This window comes from Oreochromis niloticus, linkage group LG22 (genome assembly GCF_001858045.2).
Source record: "Oreochromis niloticus isolate F11D_XX linkage group LG22, O_niloticus_UMD_NMBU, whole genome shotgun sequence".
Taxonomy (NCBI): domain Eukaryota; kingdom Metazoa; phylum Chordata; class Actinopteri; order Cichliformes; family Cichlidae; genus Oreochromis; species Oreochromis niloticus.
In genome coordinates, this window is record NC_031985.2 from 35,148,691 (window position 1) to 35,169,293 (window position 20,603).

The following is a 20,603-nucleotide window of genomic DNA, read 5'->3' on the forward strand; positions in this document are numbered from 1 at the left end:
GTTAGGCAAATGTGTAATCCATTATACTGTAGAGCTACTTAGTGACAACATCAACAACAAGGTTATTTTTTAGTATTGAGTTACACAATGCCTCCTAGGATATAATACAATGCAAAAATACACAGTTCAGTTCTGGGTTCATTTCATTCACTTTATCCTTAAACTCCAGAATGTTTCTCTGTCATATTTGGATAGCCATTGGTTTTAACACATACCGGTTTATACCATTTTAGCTCAAACCTGTCATAGTTCCTTTCATTCAGCACATTGCTTCCAGCTACTTTGTGATCACAACCTTTTTTATTTAGAATAGAATAGAATGCCTTTATTGTCACTAAACAGTTGTTAAATAAGATACAGAGCATCTCTAACTCAGTGCAAACATGTGGGGGGGGATGCACAGTTCTGCAGCGCTATATATATAAAATGTATAAAAATGTACAAATATACAATCTGGTGTAAGAAGAAAAAAGTAAATATGTAAATAAATAGTTTGTTTTGTATATACAGTTCAGGTTATTGCGCATAGAATTTAGTATTGCACAGTGTTGGTTTATAAAGGGAAATGGGAAAATGGCTGTGTGGGACTGTGTTATTGGTGTGTGTACGAGTTAAGGGTGGTTATGGCCTTGGGGGCACCTGTAGCAGGCTGAACAAGTTAAAAACAGGATGGGAACTGTCTATGATGATGTTTGTTGCTCTGCTGAGGCAGCAGGAGGAAAAAATTGTCCTCAAACTCAGGCTTCGTCCACACGTACACGGGTATTTTTGAAAACGGCTGACGAGTCACCTCTAGGTGTGGAGGAGTAAAACGGAGATTTACTCGCACAACATCAAAGGTGTGCGCTGTGCGCCACGTTATTGTTTACATGAGATTAATTTCAACAATGGCGGATAGAGACAAAATACTGTTGCTGTTAGTTTTATTATCTGCAGTTTTTACACGCTTAAATATACACATGCAGTTAATGTCCCTCCATTTAGAAAGACAGAGGTGTCAGAGTGAACTTCGGACATGGCTTCTACATTCAACACAGTGTAATAGCAGTCTGGCGAGGAAGGAGCAGCTAGCAGGTCCAGTGGGCATGTGGCGTGAAGGTTAGCCGGATAACTCGAAGCCAGTCAGTTAAATCAAACAACAGACCTTTATTCGTTGTCAGTAAGATAAGACCATACAAGTGTTAAGGTACCCTAGAAATAAATCTATTTACTATCTGTTTCTAAAGCCTACATTATAACAACTTTATTCTAAAAATCAAAAAGAGATCCCACATTTTCTACTCATAAAATGTTCACTATTTTCCCCAAAGCATATCCTTTATTCCCACAGTTTCCCTCTAAGTTTGGTGTACAACTTCTTATTAACCCCAGCAATTTATCTTCTAAACTGAATTCAGTTCCTTTTACTCCTTTTTTAGAATTAACAATCTCTGCCTCAGTTTTACCATATCTAAATTATCAAACAACCCCAATCGTTATAAAATCATACTAAAACCCATTTTAAATTAAACAAATTAAATCTTAAACCCCTCTCTTTTTTGACACATCTCATGTGGCAAAAAACTCAACATGCTTCACCCAAGCTTAACAAATTAACAAGGGAAAAAAGGTTAGTCATATCATATCATTTCTCAGAACACTTCAGCCATCCTCCTCTCCGGTATTTTGCTCCAGCCCTGAAAACCTGTGTTCAAGGAACAAAATCAATTTAATCATCATGTCAAATCTTCTCAAACTCGTTGCTCCATCGAACTCTGGATCCTTGGAACTTCCTGGAAACAAAACCTGTACTTAACTCTCCCCCTTTATGATCCAGTCTGTGTTATAACACAAAATAAACTTAAACAGAACAGTTATTAATCATGTGTTACCTCAGTTAATGGTAACTTGAGTTACCTCAAACAATGTTTCCCTTTTAGCATTTTGCATTCTTACTTAAACTGAACCTAAATGAAAACTTAAACTTACTTAAAAGGATATAAATGATAAATGATACAAACTTAACTCTTAGCTCTCAAGGATATAAGGATATAAGGATATAACTCCAGGCATATGTCATGTAAGCAGGTGTGTTGCAATTCCTTTCAGAGCTCCTGTCCTCCTCACCGTGTATTGGCTGATCATTAACGCCCGCCAAGAGTTTCTGACCTTCACTTGACCAGGAGCCACAGCTCTTTAATACGCTCCAATGCAATCATGTGTAAAAGATTAAAATCATTTTCATAACACAGGTTTTCCTTCTCAGATCTGCCAATATGTTTGCTCCTCCTAATATAGTCTAAAAGCAACCCCAAGCAAAACAATTTGAACTTTCCCCTATCAGTGATCCCTCTAACTAAGTGTGCGTGTATCTCGTCTGTCTGTGGGTGCACAGAGTGTGCTTCTGCTCTCTGAACAGTTTCACTTCTGCAAAAGCATGGCTTGCAGACGCATTTCCTGTCAGCCTGCAGTCAGCTTCTCCCCCACTGAAGACTTCAGTATAAAAATACAAAACATTCAAAACCTTTAAATTATAGATTCAACTCAACAATTTAAAGTGGTTCTTACCGGACCTATAATAAAGACTTATATAATACCAATATATTTGAACATCTGAATGCATCTGAATGTAACATCACTCTCAATCATGAAATATTAATGATGATTATACCAATAGCAGCAAATAATAGCAGTAAAATATTTCTCCCCTTCACACAAGCCAGGTCTCCACGGCTCTACTCTGTCTGAACATATGTGTGCAGGGATCGGTAGTCGCCGATGCCAGCCCGCTACAACGGTAAGGTTTCTCTGAGAACAGACACACGAGCAGCATGTAATGGTTGCCACCCTTTTTACACACACCCACTAGGAGACTCCCACAACTACTACAATAGTAGGGCAACCCCCCTCCCCGCCAGTGGTGCTATAATACAATAAATACAATAAGGGTTGTTACAACAGATGCTTTCGTAATTTTTTTTAAATTAAATTTATGTATGCTGTATGCATTTTGTCCATTCCTAAGTTGTGAGTCTACACCAGCCACATTTCACAACACTATAACTTATGATTATGAATTTGTGTTGCTTTTCAAGTGCCATTTTCAAGTGCCTTCATCATTTCAAATGTTAATAACTAAAGACAGTTTAGTTTGTGTAGACTCACAACTTAGGAATGATCAAAATACAGCATACATAAATTTAATTTTTTTTAAAAAGGTAAATTTATTCAAAACCGACATCGGGATTTGGGTTGTGAGAGCGTTTGTGTTAAATGTAGAAGCCATGTCCGAAGTTCACTCTGATGCCTCTGTCTTTCTAAATGGAGGGACAGTAACTGCATGTTTATGTGTAAGCGTGTAAAAACTGCATAGTAAGATTAAAAACAACAGTATTTTGTCTCTATTCGCTATTGTAAAAATTCATCTCATGTAAACAATAATGTGGCGCACAGCGTGACAAAAACAACAATGCATAATAATCAATGTTGATATTACTTAATTACATGTCCCAGACTCTACTATTAATAATACAAGAAAATCCAGTAGCACTGCAAATAAAAGGAAATTTTAATTTTTGAGGTTGTCTTCCAACAAGTGCATTGTACAAACAAACTGGTGTTTTAAAGGTTAAAAAAGGAATGACTATTTTATACTTATGAAAAGAACTGATATTAGTTAAAAACCTTATGCAATACAGGGAGTGCAGAAGTATTAGGCAAATGAGTATTTTGTCCACATCATCCTCTTCATGCATGTTGTCTTACTCCAAGCTGTATAGGCTCGAAAGCCTACTACCAATTAAGCATATTAGGTGATGTGCATCTCTGTAATGAGAAGGGGTGTGGTCTAATGACATCAACACCCTATATCAGGTGTGCATAATTATTAGGCAACTTCCTTTCCTTTGGCAAAATGGGTCAAAAGAAGGACTTGACAGGCTCAGAAAAGTCAAAAATAGTGAGATATCTTGCAGAGGGATGCAGCAGTCTTAAAATTGCAAAGCTCCTGAAGCGTGATCATCGAACAATCAAGTGTTTCATTCAAAATAGTCAACAGGGTCGCAAGAAGCGTGTGGAAAAACCAAGGCGCAAAATAACTGCCCATGAACTGAGAAAAGTCAAGCGTGCAGCTGCCAAGATGCCACTTGCCACCAGTTTGGCCATATTTCAGAGCTGCAACATCACTGGAGTGCCCAAAAGCACAAGGTGTGCAATACTCAGAGACATGGCCAAGGTAAGAAAGGCTGAAAGACGACCACCACTGAACAAGACACACAAGCTGAAACGTCAAGACTGGGCCAAGAAATATCTCAAGACTGATTTTTCTAAGGTTTTATGGACTGATGAAATGAGAGTGAGTCTTGATGGGCCAGATGGATGGGCCCGTGGCTGGATTGGTAAAGGGCAGAGAGCTCCAGTCCGACTCAGACGCCAGCAAGGTGGAGGTGGAGTACTGGTTTGGGCTGGTATCATCAAAGATGAGCTTGTGGGGCCTTTTCGGGTTGAGGATGGAGTCAAGCTAAACTCCCAGTCCTACTGCCAGTTTCTGGAAGACACCTTCAAGCAGTGGTACAGGAAGAAGTCTGCATCCTTCAAGAAAAACATGATTTTCATGCAGGACAATGCTCCATCACACGCGTCCAAGTACTCCACAGCGTGGCTGGCAAGAAAGGGTATAAAAGAAGAAAAACTAATGACATGGCCTCCTTGTTCACCTGATCTGAACCCCATTGAGAACCTGTGGTCCATCATCAAATGTGAGATTTACAAGGAGGGAAAACAGTACACCTCTCTGAACAGTGTCTGGGAGGCTGTGGTTGCTGCTGCACGCAATGTTGATGGTGAACAGATCAAAACACTGACAGAATCCATGGATGGCAGGCTTTTGAGTGTCCTTGCAAAGAAAGGTGGCTATATTGGTCGCTGATTTGTTTTTGTTTTGTTTTTGAATGTCAGAAATGTATATTTGTGAATGTGGAGATGTTATATTGGTTTCACTGGTAAAAATAAATCATTGAAATGGGTATATATTTGTTTTTTGTTAAGTTGCCTAATAATTATGCACAGTAATAGTCACCTGCATACACAGATATCCCCCTAAAATAGCTAAAACTAAAAACAAACTAAAAACTACTTCCAAAAACATTCAGCTTTGATATTAATGAGTTTTTTGGGTTCATTGAGAACATGGTTGTTGTTCAATAATAAAATTATTCCTCAAAAATACAACTTGCCTAATAATTCTGCACTCCCTGTAAAACTAGCAAAAAAATATAAAATTAATAGAAAAATTACAGACCTAATCTGTTGGTGGACACTTTTGGCTACAAACAAGCGGAAAGGATAGTGATTTTGAAAAAACCCATTGGATGACCTCAATGCTTAGCAGTTTTGTGAGCAGTGCAGCCATCATTGAAAAATTCCTGTAGAACTGTTGATAAAAAGCGAAACCAGGCCCAAGAACCAGATTAGCTCTTTTTTAGTAGATAGAGGAGGAAAATTATCAAAACCCATAACTTTGGCTCTTATAGGGTAGACATTTTCCTGACCAACTATTTTAATCAGATATGTCACTGTGGCCTTTTCAAATTCGTACTTCGCCAGGTTCACAGTAAGGTTAGCCCATATAAGGCAGTCAAACAGAGCTCTAGTACATTCTAGATGGTGTTACCAAGTATTGCTGTAAATTACAACATGATCTACACTGTAAATATTGTGCATGAAGTCTGAATGGATTCTGCACAAAATCAAAAAAGCACAGTCTCGTCTGAAACGTGCCTGATCCCACCGAGGTGTGGCTTGACAGTACTTCAGTGTTGCTGCTCGTTATTGTCGGTATCACTATACTTTTTGCACTCACTTCACTGATTTGGTGAGTAAATAGTTTTTCCTTGCAATATGGTTTGGTTTCTTACAAATTATTACAATTTAGTACCAGGTTTATGACTACCTTTTAGGTTTCACAGATACGGAGAGTGGTGGTAGAGGTTTGTTTTCCATCCTCACAATTTGCAGCCATATCAACATAATACCTTCTCCATCGTGTCAACCTTGAAAAATAATGTACTAAGTCACAAATTTTGAGATGTTTTTTTCTTACAAATGACCTCCTACCAAGATTTATTGATGCCACCTACCTACTTTTGAGCATCTATGACATGTTTTTATTGTGAAATATAGTAATTCTGTAGCAATATAGGCCATTTTTACATTTAACCAAATAATTCTTGTCTGTAAATCGGGAATGAGAGTGTGCGTTATCTTTCAAACCTAGCCTCCTGTATTTCATTTCACTGACATGTGGGCAGGAGGTGTGGCTCTTATATTCAGTCTCAAGGCCCTTTCACATAGGACGCGGCATACACAGTGCTGCACTCTGAAACACATTCATTTCTACTGCTTGTACCACACAGTAACCTTTTGTCACTGCACCGACCAAAGCCCAGTGCAAACGAAGCCAACAGCCTGCACTAATTTCATCATCATCATCATCATCATCATCATTATTTATTTATATAGCACTAAAAACACACCTGGTAGACCAAAGTGCTGTACAATACAAATATAAATATAGTAATAAAATAGCAGAAACCAGACATAGCAATAAAATTAATAAAAATGTCAGTTACCCACAGAGTTAAAAGCCAGGGAATAAAAATACGTTTTTAATAAGGACTTAAAAACTGGCACTGATGTAGCCTGTCTAATATGGAGAGGAAGGTTATTCCAAAGCATCGGCGCTGCAACAGAGAACGCTCGGTCTCCTCTAAGTTTCAGCCGTGACTTTGGGACCGAAAGCAACAACTGCTCAGCTGACCGAAGGGAACGAATGGGGACATGGAGCTTCAACAAGTCAGACAAATAAGCAGGTGCCAGACCATTTAGAGTAGAGCTGGGCGATAAAACGATAACGATATGTATTGCGAAATAACTTTTTCTCGATAGAAAAATTTAACTATTGCGATAGGCCTCATCTCTCTTGTCCTCTTAAAAAAAAGAAAAAAAAAGAACAGCCAATCCAAATTAAGTAGCGCAGAGCCGAACCAATCACAGCCGCAGCGTCACGTCACGTGACTTGTTACGTACAGCACAAGCGCCAAGGTGCACATGTGTATTTGTTTTTGCAGCCGTGCAGCCCGGGTAATGAAGGAAATGAGTTTGCCGACTAGAGAAAAATGAACCGAGAGCGTGAGCGAAGGTTACCGAAGAAAAAACAGATGATGGTTCCAATGCCGGAGAGCTTGTCGAACGGAAGGGCCATAGAAGTTCCGTAGTGTGAAGGTATTTCGGCTATTTCAAGTCTGACAAAAAACAGAGTAGCGCGCACTGTAAATTGTGCCGAAAGCAAGTCTGGAAATACAATAAAGCGGTGCATGCTCAATCTCTGACTGAAAGCGCTAATTCGTCATTCGGCTTTTGTCAGACTAAAGTAACTGTTAAAACTGTTTGAAAAGCTAAGCTATGCAACAAGGAGAGATTGAGAATTTCCTTTTAGTTCTCAGTTTATTTGATATTGACAGAAGTTAGTCAATTTTGTCTGTTCTTCTGTAAAACGACCTAAGATTTATTTTTAGAATTAATATTTTGTTTCTAAGTGGAATTGACAATTTAGTGGTCTGTTTTGTTTGTTCTATTTTGAAACTTAAACGCTTTAGCGGCTGCCTTTTGTGTAGTTTGCAATATTTGCCTTTATTTATCTGAAACTGAAGTCTCCTGTTCCTTAAGTACATCTACCCTGTTGAACTTATTATGGGAAATAAATATTTAAATTAAAACAAGCTGCTAATTATTTCACATTTTACTTGTGAGCAACGGCACATTTAAATCTTACAAATATAGTTATTTGGCTTATATCGTGATATATATCGTTATCGCCTGAAATGAAAAAAACATATCGTGATATGAAAAAATCTTATATCGCCCAGCTCTAATTTAGAGATTTAAAAAACAATAACAGGACTTTAAAATGGATCCTAAATACAACTGGAAGCCAATGTAGAGAGGCCAAAATCAGAGTGATGTGGTCAAATTTCCTTCTGCCAGTTAAAAATCGTGCCGCAGCATTTTGCACTAGTTGCAAGCGTGAGAAAGTGCCCTGCCCAACACCTATTAAAAGAGAATTGCAATAATCTAAACGTGAAGTAATAAAGGCATGAATAACACTTTCCAAGTCACGCTTGGACAGAAAGGGTTTAACCTTCGTTAAATGTCTGAGGTGATAGAATGCTGATTTTACCACCCCGTTTAACGTGGTCATCAAAGGTAAGTGCAGAATCAATTTATTGAACTCTTTAGTTGGGAAGTCAAAGCTGCAAGATCAACATCTGGAGCGTGAGAAAAATGATTTGGTCCAAATAAGATCGCTTCTGTCTTCTGATCATTAAAATTTAAAGTTTTTGGCCATCCATGCTTTAACATCACTAAGGCAGTCAAGCAGAGGTCGACTTGGGAGACTATCACAATGACTAAAAGGTAAATAAAACTGGCAGTCATCTGCATATAGATGGAATGACACTTTATGTTTTTGGAAAATCGCGCCAAGAGGCAAAAGGTACAGTGAAAACAATAATGGCCCAAGAATAGATCCCTGTGGCACACCCCAAAGCAGAGGGGCCACAGACGATGAAGCCGACTCCAACTTAACACAAAAGGTCCTATTTGAGAAATAGGACTTTAACCACAAAAGTGCCGAACCAGAAATTCCCACACAGTGCTGTAAGCGGGAGATCAGCAAATCGTGATCCACTGTGTCGAATGCAGCGGTCATGTCCAACAAGACCAGCACTGCATATTTACCACGGTCTGTCGCTATCAGAATGTCATTCATAACTTTTACGAGGGCTGTCTCCGTACTGTGAAATGGCTTAAAGCCGGACTGAAAGATTTCTGACAATTGAGTCATTCAAATAGTCCATCAACTGAGTATAAACAATCCTTTCCAGAATCTTACTAAGAAAGGGAAGCTTAGAGATGGGTCTAAAATTTGATATGACTGAACTGTCTAAGCCTGGTTTCTTAAGTAAAGGATGTATGACTGCATGCTTAAATTCCCTAGGTACTTGACCAGACAAAAGACTAGTATTAATAATGTTCAGAATGTGTGGTCCGACGGTAGGAAATACCTTTTTGAGAAAACAGGGAGGAACGACGTCATTGGGAGTGCCACACGGTTTAGCATTCAACACAAGTTTCTCTAAATCAGATAAAACAATTGGTAGAAAAGCAGAGAACAGACTTGAGCAAGAACCATGCATGGCTGGGTCAGCAGTAGGTAGAGTCGGAGGTCTCAAACTAGTAACCTTGTCCACAAAATAATTAAGAAACTTATTGCACATAACCGCAGAAGAGTGCAAAAGACCATAGCCTTCTGTATTAAGTACAGAATTTATAGTGTTATATAGAACACGAGGGTTATGCGAGCTGGCAGCAATAAGTTGGGAAAAATAGGAGTGCTTTCGAGAATTTGCTGCGGCAATGCCTATTGAGTATGTGCTGAAAAAAAATGTGGTGAGTGAGAGTAACTGAAATGTTGGAATTTCACAAAAATATCTCTTTTCGCAGAATTACTTGAATATAGACCAGCGGATGTTGCTGAGAGTTGTCATCGGTGAAGATGATATTAGAAAGTTAACGTTGCGTAAGAGATCAGATTGCTGCAGTATCATTTTAAACCACAGTATGAAGATAAAGACTTCAATAATGCCCTCTGCAATTTGACTGAAATAATTGATTTGCCTGAAAGAGCAACACTAAAAATATCATCCCTCTCATAACTCTCCATCTAACAGCTCTTTCATAACCCAACACATGATCAGTCATAGAGTGCAGCACAGCAAACACTGAAATCGTGTTAACTGTTGGGACATTACGATTGCTAAGACATCAGTGGCCGGAGTTCTTTAACATACCCAATTTCTCAGTAGATGTTGACTACAGACTTGGAAGGGGAAATCTTGCCTTCATGCAAGATGGGACACAAATGACACGAGACATTAAGCATGGCATATTTGAAAAAGTTTCATGTACACTTTCAAGGCATATCAAAAAGATGATGACTTCACCAGAGCTGCAAAAGCACTGATTAGCAAGCACCCTGACTGACTGACTAACAAGGAGGTGATGGTTGAGAACCTTAAAGAGCATTCACTGATTGCTCAGCGGATCATTATTGACCATGTAAACCATGTTGGAGGTTTGCGCAATGTAGTCTACACAAAAGAGCTACTGCTCCCTGCAGCTGCAGCCAGGCAGAAGTATCCCATGTATCTTGAGGACCAAAGATGTCTAAAGCAACATGAACAGAAAGCACAGAAGAGCAAAGGACTAATGGAGGAGATAATAGAGATAAAAGCCAAAAAGAAGAGAATGGAGAAGGATATGTGGGTTCTCCTAAAGCCTGCTGATCAGAATGCAGAAAAAGCGGAGTCAGAAGGAAAATTGTGCTTTATCTCAAAGTCCAATGGGCTTCAAAGAGCTGCAAAAGAAAAGGAACAAAGTCTGGAGGTTCTGGAGAAACAGCTAACTGACAAACTCAAGGAACTGAAAGACACTCCTCCTTCATAGGCCCTGCCCTATTTGCCCTTACTCTGTATTATTTTGATGTATTTGGTGCAGTTTTCTTGTTTTGTGGGGTTATTTTTCTCAACAGATGATAAATACCTCTGACAAGCTGATTCATTCATTTGCACATCTAGATTTGTTGGTGAAATGTGCTTTTATGCTTTTTCTCAGTTTATACACTATATGCATATAACCAGGGGTCCACATAAGTGGTCTGCAGGTGCGCATGCGCTGTCAAAATAAAAGACGCGCACCGGATAAGAAGTTGCAACGTGCGTTTGCGTACATATAAAAGGCACTGTTTTTGTCCGCTCGAGTGGGATTTCCACGGCATATTCTGCACCACATCTCTGTGTGTTCATCATTTGTTTGAAGCCAGCTCACCTCCTGCAACCACTTTTCCGAGAATACGCTCTTCTTTTGCGGTTTGGACTCCTTCTGACATTTCTTTGGAGGTGGAGGAACACCAAAGTAATTGCTTAAAGGAGCTTCTTCGACATCTTTAAGAGTTCTAAACAAATGTCTGTCCTCCTCCAGAAAATCTTATGTACGCAAACGCGCGTTGCAACTTCTTATCCGGTGCGCGTCTTTTATTTTGACAGCGAATGTGCACCTGCGGACCACTTATGTGCACCCCTGGATATAATGCATCCTTTTGCTTTTGTAGTATTTTGTGTGGTACTTTTTTCTGTTTTTAGCAAAAGGGGAAGGGGGGGGGAAGGACATTTAAGCCAGTCTAAGATTTTTTTTTTTTTTGCACATGGTCATACTGAGGTAATGTGAAGCAAATATGCATTTATATATGATGCAGTTTTCCCCCTACCAGAGTTCCCCCATCTATTTTTGCACTATTCTGAGTTGTTATTGCATCTCTCATCAACTCTTTTGATTTGCACAATACTTTAATTCAATGCCTGCCTGAAAGACAAATTCTATTATATTTCTCATTTTTATTGTGAAGTTATTTGCCAACTGACATTTAGCATAACACCGTCTTTTTTGTGCAATTAAAGAAAAGTGAAATCATTCTGCGTCTGTATGTTTTTGTATAAATATGTAAATTATGACAGTGGCAATGTGCTGGAAAAGCTTGAACATGGACCTTGAAACTGCTTAAAGAGTGCTTGAATTTGACCCTGAAAAAGGTGTATGAACCCTGCACACAGACTTACCACAGAGCTGACTGCATGACATAAGAAGGGAAGAGGGCCAGGAGAGTCCTTACTGAATTCCTTGATCTATAAAAAAGGATTTCTGTTCTATTGTAGGACACTGTCTTATCTATAGAAATTGTGTGTAAGTCAGGGTATCTATGTTACATGTTAGTTGTGTAACACACACTTCACAGTCTGTGCACCGTGATCGTGAACATGTTCACATTTTTTTTAATGAAGAACAAGCGATCTGAGCACTCTACCCTCTGCATTGATGGAGAGGAGGTAGAAAGGGTAGAAAGCTTTAAGTTCCTCGGAGTCCACATCTCGGCCGACCTTACGTGGTCCACAAACATCTCCCACCAGGTAGGGAAAGCACAACAAAGGCTGTACTTCCTCAGGAAACTACGTCAGGCCCAATTACCCCAAAGACTGCTAGTAAACTTCTACCGCTCCACCATCGAGAGCCTTCTGACTTACTGCTGCACACTCTGGTTTAACTGCTGCACAAGGACAAGAGGAAACTGCAGCGGGTGGTGAGGGCAGCAGAGCGGGCAATTGGCACCTCACTAACCCCCCTCAGAGACATCTATACTGGCAGACTTCAGCAGAAAGCCAGCATCATCATCAAAGACCCCTTGCACCCTGGACACTCACTTTTTCCCCCCTTCCCTCTGGTAAACGCTACAGGTCCATCAGGTCGAAGACAAACAGACTCAACAGAAGTTTTTACCCACAGGCTGTCAAACATGCCCTACCTCCTCCCTGATTGGAGGATAACTGCACTGCCAACACTCATGGACATTACACCTTATTTATAAATCATATTTCTGTTTATACTTCAATGCAACCAACACCCTTACCTCTTTAAACTGTATTTATTATAGGGGTGGGCGATAGAAACGATATACGATAGAAACGATATAAATTTGGCCAACGCTAGAGATTTTGACTATATCGCTCTATCGCGATAGCGCATGTTGATGATGTCATCAAGCTGCGCCTGTTTTGGTCGAAAGCCTCGCAGCGGCTAAAACCATTATCATCTGCAAATTATGCCGGGCGACAGTCATAGCAAAGAGATGAAGCACTTTTGAAATATGGGGAAAGCCAAAAACTGCGCTTCCTCCACTTCCGTAACATTGATTCATTAATGTTGAATTCTCTCGCAGCTGTTCTATTCCCATGTTGTTGCAGTATATTAATAACTAACCTTGTATTGTGGATGGATAATCTCAGTTGTTCTCCTGACTGAAGTTTGGCCCGTGTATAGCATCCTGCTATGCGATTGCATTTGTCCCTAACCACCAGAATCCCTCACGTTAACTTTTATCGAGTGGAAAAAAGTTGGCGTTCATCCTCCAGCTTCACTGTGTTTATGTTATGCTAACACAGCTGTGTCGCTAGCAATCACGTAGCACAACATTATATGCCAGGTAGTCCAACTTCAGTAACCCTACAAACGTCATTGCTGTTTAGTTTTCTGTCTTCATTTATGTTGGAAGTGATAGCAGAGCTGTACATTTTAATTAGTTTCAAAAATCTCTCAGTCAGAACATGCTATGAAATGTTTAGGTGTAAACTAGCGAGCTAACTTCCTGTTAACTTCTAACTCTGTTAAATTTAATAAATTCTGTTTTCATGGATGCATGGATGTTAAACTTAATTGTTACACCCGATAAAGCAGCAACACTAATGATTTAATTAAAGATGAAAGAATTTAGACCGTTTTTAACTCTTAGTGTTCGTTTGACTTTGGGACCTGAAGTGGACGGCTTTGGACCCAGATTACTTCGCGAAGCTCCTCACTACGGCAGCTGTAATGCTCTGACAATCCATCAAGCAGTGCGGCTTACCAAAGTTGTACTAAAACATTTTTTAACAGATTTCTGCACGCCAAAATCGGTTCGAGGTCAGTAAGCACAACCAGAATTCATACATAAGGCACACTCTCGATTTTTGAGAAAATTAAAGGATTTTACGTGTGCCTTATAGTGTGGAAAATACGTTATACAGAAGAAAAGAATATATCGCGATATATATCGTTACCGCACATGCTTCAAATTATATCGCGATATGAATTTTAGGCCATATCGCCCAGCCCTAATTTATTATAACATTATTTAGTATAGTTCCAACAGCACCCTCCCCCCCACTCAATGTGCAATATCACCCCCCCACCACACACACACTCAATGTGCAATATCACTGATCACACTGCACCTCTCAATGCACCTGCTAGTTAGATGGCATGTATGTGTATGTATATAGATGTAAGCGTGTATGTGGAAATATGTGTGTGTGTATGCATGTACGGATGCATATATGTATATATACATATATGTATGTATGTGCGTGTATGTTTGCAGGTGTATGTATAACTCGTAGATATCTTTCTTGTGTAAATGTAAATTTGTCTGTTATTGTGTAAATACTTACGCTATTGTGTACTCCACACACATGGAGAGATGCCAAACTGCCTTTCAATGTTCTTGTAACAGTGACAATAAAAGGCTATTCTATTCTATTCTATTCTTAATGTTGTATGCATTTTGTCACTCAGACTAATGTAAAATTTTTAGTCTCTTTCTTTACTGAATAAACTCCAAGACAGCCAAGTGAGACACAATCCAAAATACTGTTTTTAGTTGTTAGCATTTTTAATGATGAAGGCCCTTGAAAAGTAACACAAAATTAGCTTCCTGTCTGTATGGGAGTGAGAAGGAAACACCAAGTGCAGACACTGAAGGACACGTAACTTGGCTTATACTGACTTGCGGCTAATGCATATTTTTTTTCATGCGGCCAAAAACATTTTGCCTGGTAACAGTAGACCAATCAAACTGATAAGTAGTATATATACGGTATATATTTTTATCGGTTGTTAAGAGACGTTGTAATGTTGTTTGTGCACTGTTCCGTAAAAAAACCATAAGCAACGTAATTTGTGTGTTACCGATACGTACGTATACTTAAAGGTAGCCGTGTTACAGGCGCTGTTCGAGGAAAAAAAGCATTTGCACTATGTATTTTTGTATGTTACCATAACGTTTATGTTACCATGTTTATGTTACCTTACGGATTAAATTAAATGTTAAAAATCCTCACGTGTAAATATCTCATATTACAAGTGAAACGCATACGGCTTAAAATCCGGTGTGGCCTGTACAAGTACAAAATTGACTTTCTTTCTACAATTAGAGCATGCGGCTTTTAATCAGGTGCGCTCTGTAGTCTGGGATTTACGGTACATGGGACTTCACGTAACGTGGTGGGAGGTAACACAGACAACCTGACCAAGACTGAATGAAACCACACAGATTAAATACACAGAAGGGTAATGAGGAAAGTGGAAACACCTGGGGAGACACAGCTGAGACAAATGAACATAATGATGCCACAGGGGAAGCAAAACAAAACAAGACAGGAAACACTGAGAACTGTAGACATGACACACAAGCTTGACAACCTGAAACATGCATGACAAGAAACACATGTCATATTAACACAAAAGGTAAGAAAAGACTTATAAATCAGGAATTTTAGAAGAAACAAAAACCTAGTAAGAAACTCAACTAAATACTCACTAATAATAGCAACACAAAAAAATTAACATATTCCCAATATAACAAAATACAAAATAAACTCAAAATGCTAGGTCACAGACCCAGCCCTTGACACTGCGTTTCTAGAAAAACACAAAAACGTCTCAGAAGTAGGTAAAAGAAGGTTTTGTAAGGTCACAAGGAAGACATTGACACTTAACTGCTGTTTTAAACATAAAACATTGGAGCTGCATAACAGCTAATGGAAAACATTTAACATGTCAACAGTTGAGCATTCTTAAAATGCAAAAAAACAAAACATATTTTTAACTTTTTAACATAAAGCATAATGAAAATAAATTCAAATGATAAATAAAACGTACAGCCACAGCCCAAACAGCCTCCAACATAAGTTATTTATTGCCCAGCATAAGTAATGAGGCAGATTATTTCAAATATCATCCTCCAAAAGTGCTCATGTGAAGGATGTGCCCACCATGGTATGGTGGCAGGTTAAAGGGTTGTGGTGTTGAATGCATGACTTGTCTTAGCAGCTAAAATTAATCTGCAATTGGATAAGTCTCTCAAGAGTGACTTATAATTTACTGTAATGTTCAGAAGCTCGCCTCTCAGATGTCTCCATCATATCCAGAATTCTCTTCTTCATCTGTATGTCCACCTCTGCAACATTCAGCTACTGTGTCTCAGTTGAAAGTCGTCTTTTAAGCCTGTCCTGTCTGTCTGTGTTCAAGTTTTGCCTTGAAAAAAGGTTGAATAAAATAATGAAAAACAAATTAACCATGTAAATGTTAAAATAGATCAGTGTAATACCAAGATTAATATTTACTGAAGCGCTGTACTTAAATATTTTAAGTTTTGTCTTTCCCTATACTTTCAACTCTACTACATTTTGGAGGCAGGCATTCAACATCAACACAGTTATTTGAAGTCCTGTTACACTGCAGATTCAGATGAATATAAGTCTGTGAATATGATGGTATTTTATAGGTTAAGCTACACAGTAGTTAAAGAAGTGAACCTGAGCTGTGTCTTTATCAGGTCCAACTTAAAAGTGATGAAGGCATCTATAATTAGGCTACTGAAATATTGTAAGGCCTTCATTTATCCATGTATGGCAGGCTAACCTTATTATCATAATGGCTTTTTTAAAAGCGATATTTGTGCCATACTTACATGAAGTAGATCTCTTCTCTCCTTCACCGCAGAAGTGGGCAAATGGCTGTCCTCAGACTGTGGTTGATCAGACACATCTGACACTTCCACAGTCGATATGTCAAGTGCAGACGAAGTGGATGCAGAATCCGAATGATGAGATGCCGTGTCTACATCTGGCGGAATGGCAGTCGTCGCTGGCGAGCCACCCCACATCTGTTCACAGAGCTTAGTACAGTAGGACCAATCCGCCATGACCGCTTTTCCGACCAGAGTCCACCGCTTGCCTATATTTCCCCCCTATTTGCTTGGTGGTGATGATGGCCCTGGTTATGTCCTCCTCGCAATGAGGAAATTCTTGTGACATTTCAGACAGGCACTGCTCTAAAAAAAGATTGTGGATGTCGGTGTATTTCCCTGCACTGTAAAATGTAATTCTAGATGTTTGTTATTTCAACATATTATTCTATATCAGTTTGACGATAGATGACTGAAGTTGTTGTTATAACATAGAATTACAAGTTAAAAACGTCCCAATTACACCAAAAAAAGCTAACTTGAAAACTCATGTCCAGCTAAATCAGCAACTTATGTGAACTTGACAATGTGGGTAAGTTGAGCACAGCAGGATTCAAAACTGCCTCACGTGACTGCTACCGAGGTGCATCATGGGGAATTGGCGGTTAACGACATGCTCACTTTACTTGGACGTTTTCTAATCGTCTTCTTTGGAATATGCTTTCAAGGTGAGTAACATTGGTTATAACTATAAGGAAAGAGAGCTACAAAAGTTGGAACATGTTTTGAATTTATGGCATGACGTGTGTTTTTCTCTTTTACCGAAATGTTTGCTTTAGCTAATGTAACTTTAGCCGACAAGGTCCAGCTTGTGTGTCATGACCAAACTTAACCTAATAAACTGACACATGGCCTTTTTTATGGGTTTAATGTGGCACTGACCAAATCACAAGTATTGTGCCGCTAGCTTTAAGGTTGTGCACTCAACCACTGTTGCGATATTAGCAAGCTAACTCAGCTAATTAATAAAGCTTATTTCATATTGTCTCTGAAATTTCTTTCAAGTTCACAGGCTGTTGTATTTTGGTGGAAGTTCATTTTGGCAATATTTCCAATAACTGGCTGGGTTCAAAAAGAACTTTTTGGCAGGACTCCGATGCTTGTTGTTGTTTACCCCTATGTAATCACTTAAGTTGTTATTAACTGCTGCATGCTAAGCTGCAAGAGTGCACTGAGGACTGAGACAAAATATAGTCTACAAACCAGCATTATATTAGTTTTTGTCAGATAGTCCTTCAGTGTGCTTATTTTTTGCTTTAATTCTATTGTGCAGTTATTTGTTACCCTGAAATGCTTTATGCTTAACAACAGCTCACTATTTTGACTTATTTTTGAACTCTTGTGATCAGTATGACTCGATTGTGTGAGTTTCCATACTAAAAGAGCTGTAGTGATAAAATAATTGGCATCAGAGACACTGATTTTTGGCATGGTATACTGCAGAAGGTTTTTTTGGGGGGGGAGGGAATAATTTACCTTTTAATTAAACTGCATTCTCTGTATTGTAACAAAACTAACATTGTTTATATGTCAGAAAATTAGCAAACATGAATAAATGGCGAAAACAATATAATTATAACATATATTTTTATTTTACTTATTTTAGGTCTGTGAAGCCAAACTTGATGCTGGGGATTTATTTTTGTCAGTGGAGTCAAATGGTAAGTTACAATTTGTGCATTTTGTCATACTGGAAACACCACAGATTATATTGTAACTTAATAGCTCTGTAGAACAAATGATATAAAGATTGTAGTGTCAGGGTACTTCTTAAGAAGTAATATGGCACTATTGATGATCACATGCAGGTGGCATAAACTAAATATTCAGACGTGCTACCAACAAATGATTCATTAACAAAAGCAATGGAGCAGACTGTTTAGGTTCTTGTGGTTGTAATAACATCCATAACTGCAAGTTTGTCATTAATTTATTTTCACAGGTCTAGATGATCACATCTGTCTTTGTCATTTAAATGAGGTGGACTTGCAAACTTTGCGCTCTTTTGGGTAAATTGCTGTCCACTACATATACACAGAATGTGCACAGTATTTCAGATCTAAAAAGGGAGTATGTAATGGACTTGCTGGCTTTAATGTAAAAAGCCTGTTGTGTAACTTTAATGAGGCAGTTGGACTAAAACAGTATTGCTCATCAAGGTAAACATCTGAGGAATAAGGAAACTGTTACTTGTCCTTTTACTCAGTGTTCTTTTAATCGCACGTTTACTAAAGTTTTACATCACATAAGTCATTTTCACAATCATTCTACTTTAAAAGATTTCGAGACAGAGCTGATTGTTCTCTGAACTTCCTTGTTCGCTGAACGGCAGGTAAAGTGCATCTTTTTGTTTGTTTGCTTTTGTGTGTTTGTGTTTTCTCTAATGGGCCTCAGATGACGGTTTGCTTAAATTTGGGTCTCAAAGAATCTTTTTTTCATTCTGCCTGTACTCTCCACCCCTCTTCTTCTATTGCTCAGGTTGAAGCAGAATTTGCCCGTCTTACATCTGTTGACCTGAAAGGGTTCCTTTTTGCTGTGCTTGACCATTATGGAGAGGTTCGTGGAGCTGTACAAAATCAAGAGCGGCATAGGAGGGCTAACTAGGCTCATAAAATGCTTCGGTGATGATGTAAGTGTTCAACTGCGAAATCTAATCCTTTGTTTAAGTTTTAGGTTATCCAGTTCAACTGATGAACTCATTGAAAGAAAGCTGATAAGTAAAGTCAGTCATCATATTTCACAACCGGACATTTAGTGTGGAAACTTTTACAGAATCTATGTATATTGGTGGTAGGTTGGATATCATATTCTACTTGAATGTCCTGATAAGCCTGATTCAAAATCTCCAATGATAATCATATATTGATGGAATTATGCATCAAAAAGCTGTGAATTTGGAGTTGTCTACATGCTTCATAAACACTGTTTAAAAAATGTTTTGGTTTTGTTTTTGACTTCTTTGACCAGAGCCCTACACAAAGGAAGAGGACAGAGGACCTCATTTTCTAAAGGAAGAGCCCTCACACACTTTCAAGACTGTGAAGGTTAGCATTGTTTCTTTTAGTAAATTTAATAATGACAGCACCACAGTGGATTTTAAATGAAACATGTGGCATCTATGAAACAATAGATGCCACATGATAACATATGTACTTTTTCCTCACCAAATGTATTATTACAAGATCTTTGACACTGGATTTGGTCTGGGTTTCAGAGAAACTAACTGGCAAGCTAGCATTGATATTATTAGTGTCTTGTGTTTATTCGTGTCTTCACCGGGGTCTTTGACATTTCGCTGCTGTACTGTTCACTTCAGCTTTACGTTTGATTTCTCACATTGTATATTGTAATGGCAGAGATATTAGGATATTTAAGGGGCTGCAGTGGCTGCTACAGCTGTGGGGGGCAATACTTTGGTGAAATGTCCTGGACCCTGGAAAAGAGACTGTGTAGACTGGGTAAGCAATTAAAGGTTACTGGCCGAGAGTCATTGGGCAGCTGGGTAAAGGTGGATGTTGATATTCAGTGCCAATTACGCAACCTGTTCAGCCATGTCTATATGCTCTTTTTTCATGCTGTTAATATAGGGGGAAAAAATAAACTTTAATCAATAAACTGATTAAAGAAGCATTGTCTATGGAGCCATAATCTGATCCTGTAGTGTAGCTGCAGTTTGCACATTTCATGTATTCTCAGCCAGATTTGGTTTAGAGCACAGCCAATATTTAGCATAAGTAGATTTAAATTCACACACTGGTGATGGCGAGCTACATTGTAGCCACAGCCGCCCTGGGGCGCACTGACAGAGGCGAGGCTGCCGGACACTGGCACCACCGGGCCCTCTGACCACCACCAGTAGGCAACAGGTGAAGTGTCTTGCCCAAGGACACAACGACTGAAACTGTCGGAGCCGGGGCTCGAACCGGCATTCCTCCGCACCTTCCGATTATAAGGCGAACTGTCAACTCTTGAGTTTCAGTCAGCCACCCATGTGTGTGAATGACTGAATGTGTAAAGCACTTTGGAGTCCTTAGGGGACTAGTAAAGCGCTATACAAATACAGGCCATTTACCATTTAAATTGAAAATTTTGTTTGAATTCTGCAATTGAAGAC

At 38.9% G+C, this 20,603-nt stretch overlaps 1 protein-coding gene across 2 annotated transcripts in view; it reads right to left on the bottom strand.

Moving 5' to 3' along the window:
• Positions 1-20,603, bottom strand: part of thsd7aa (thrombospondin, type I, domain containing 7Aa) — a 272,763-nt gene that overhangs the window by 115,017 nt on the left and 137,143 nt on the right. The window lies entirely within an intron of this gene.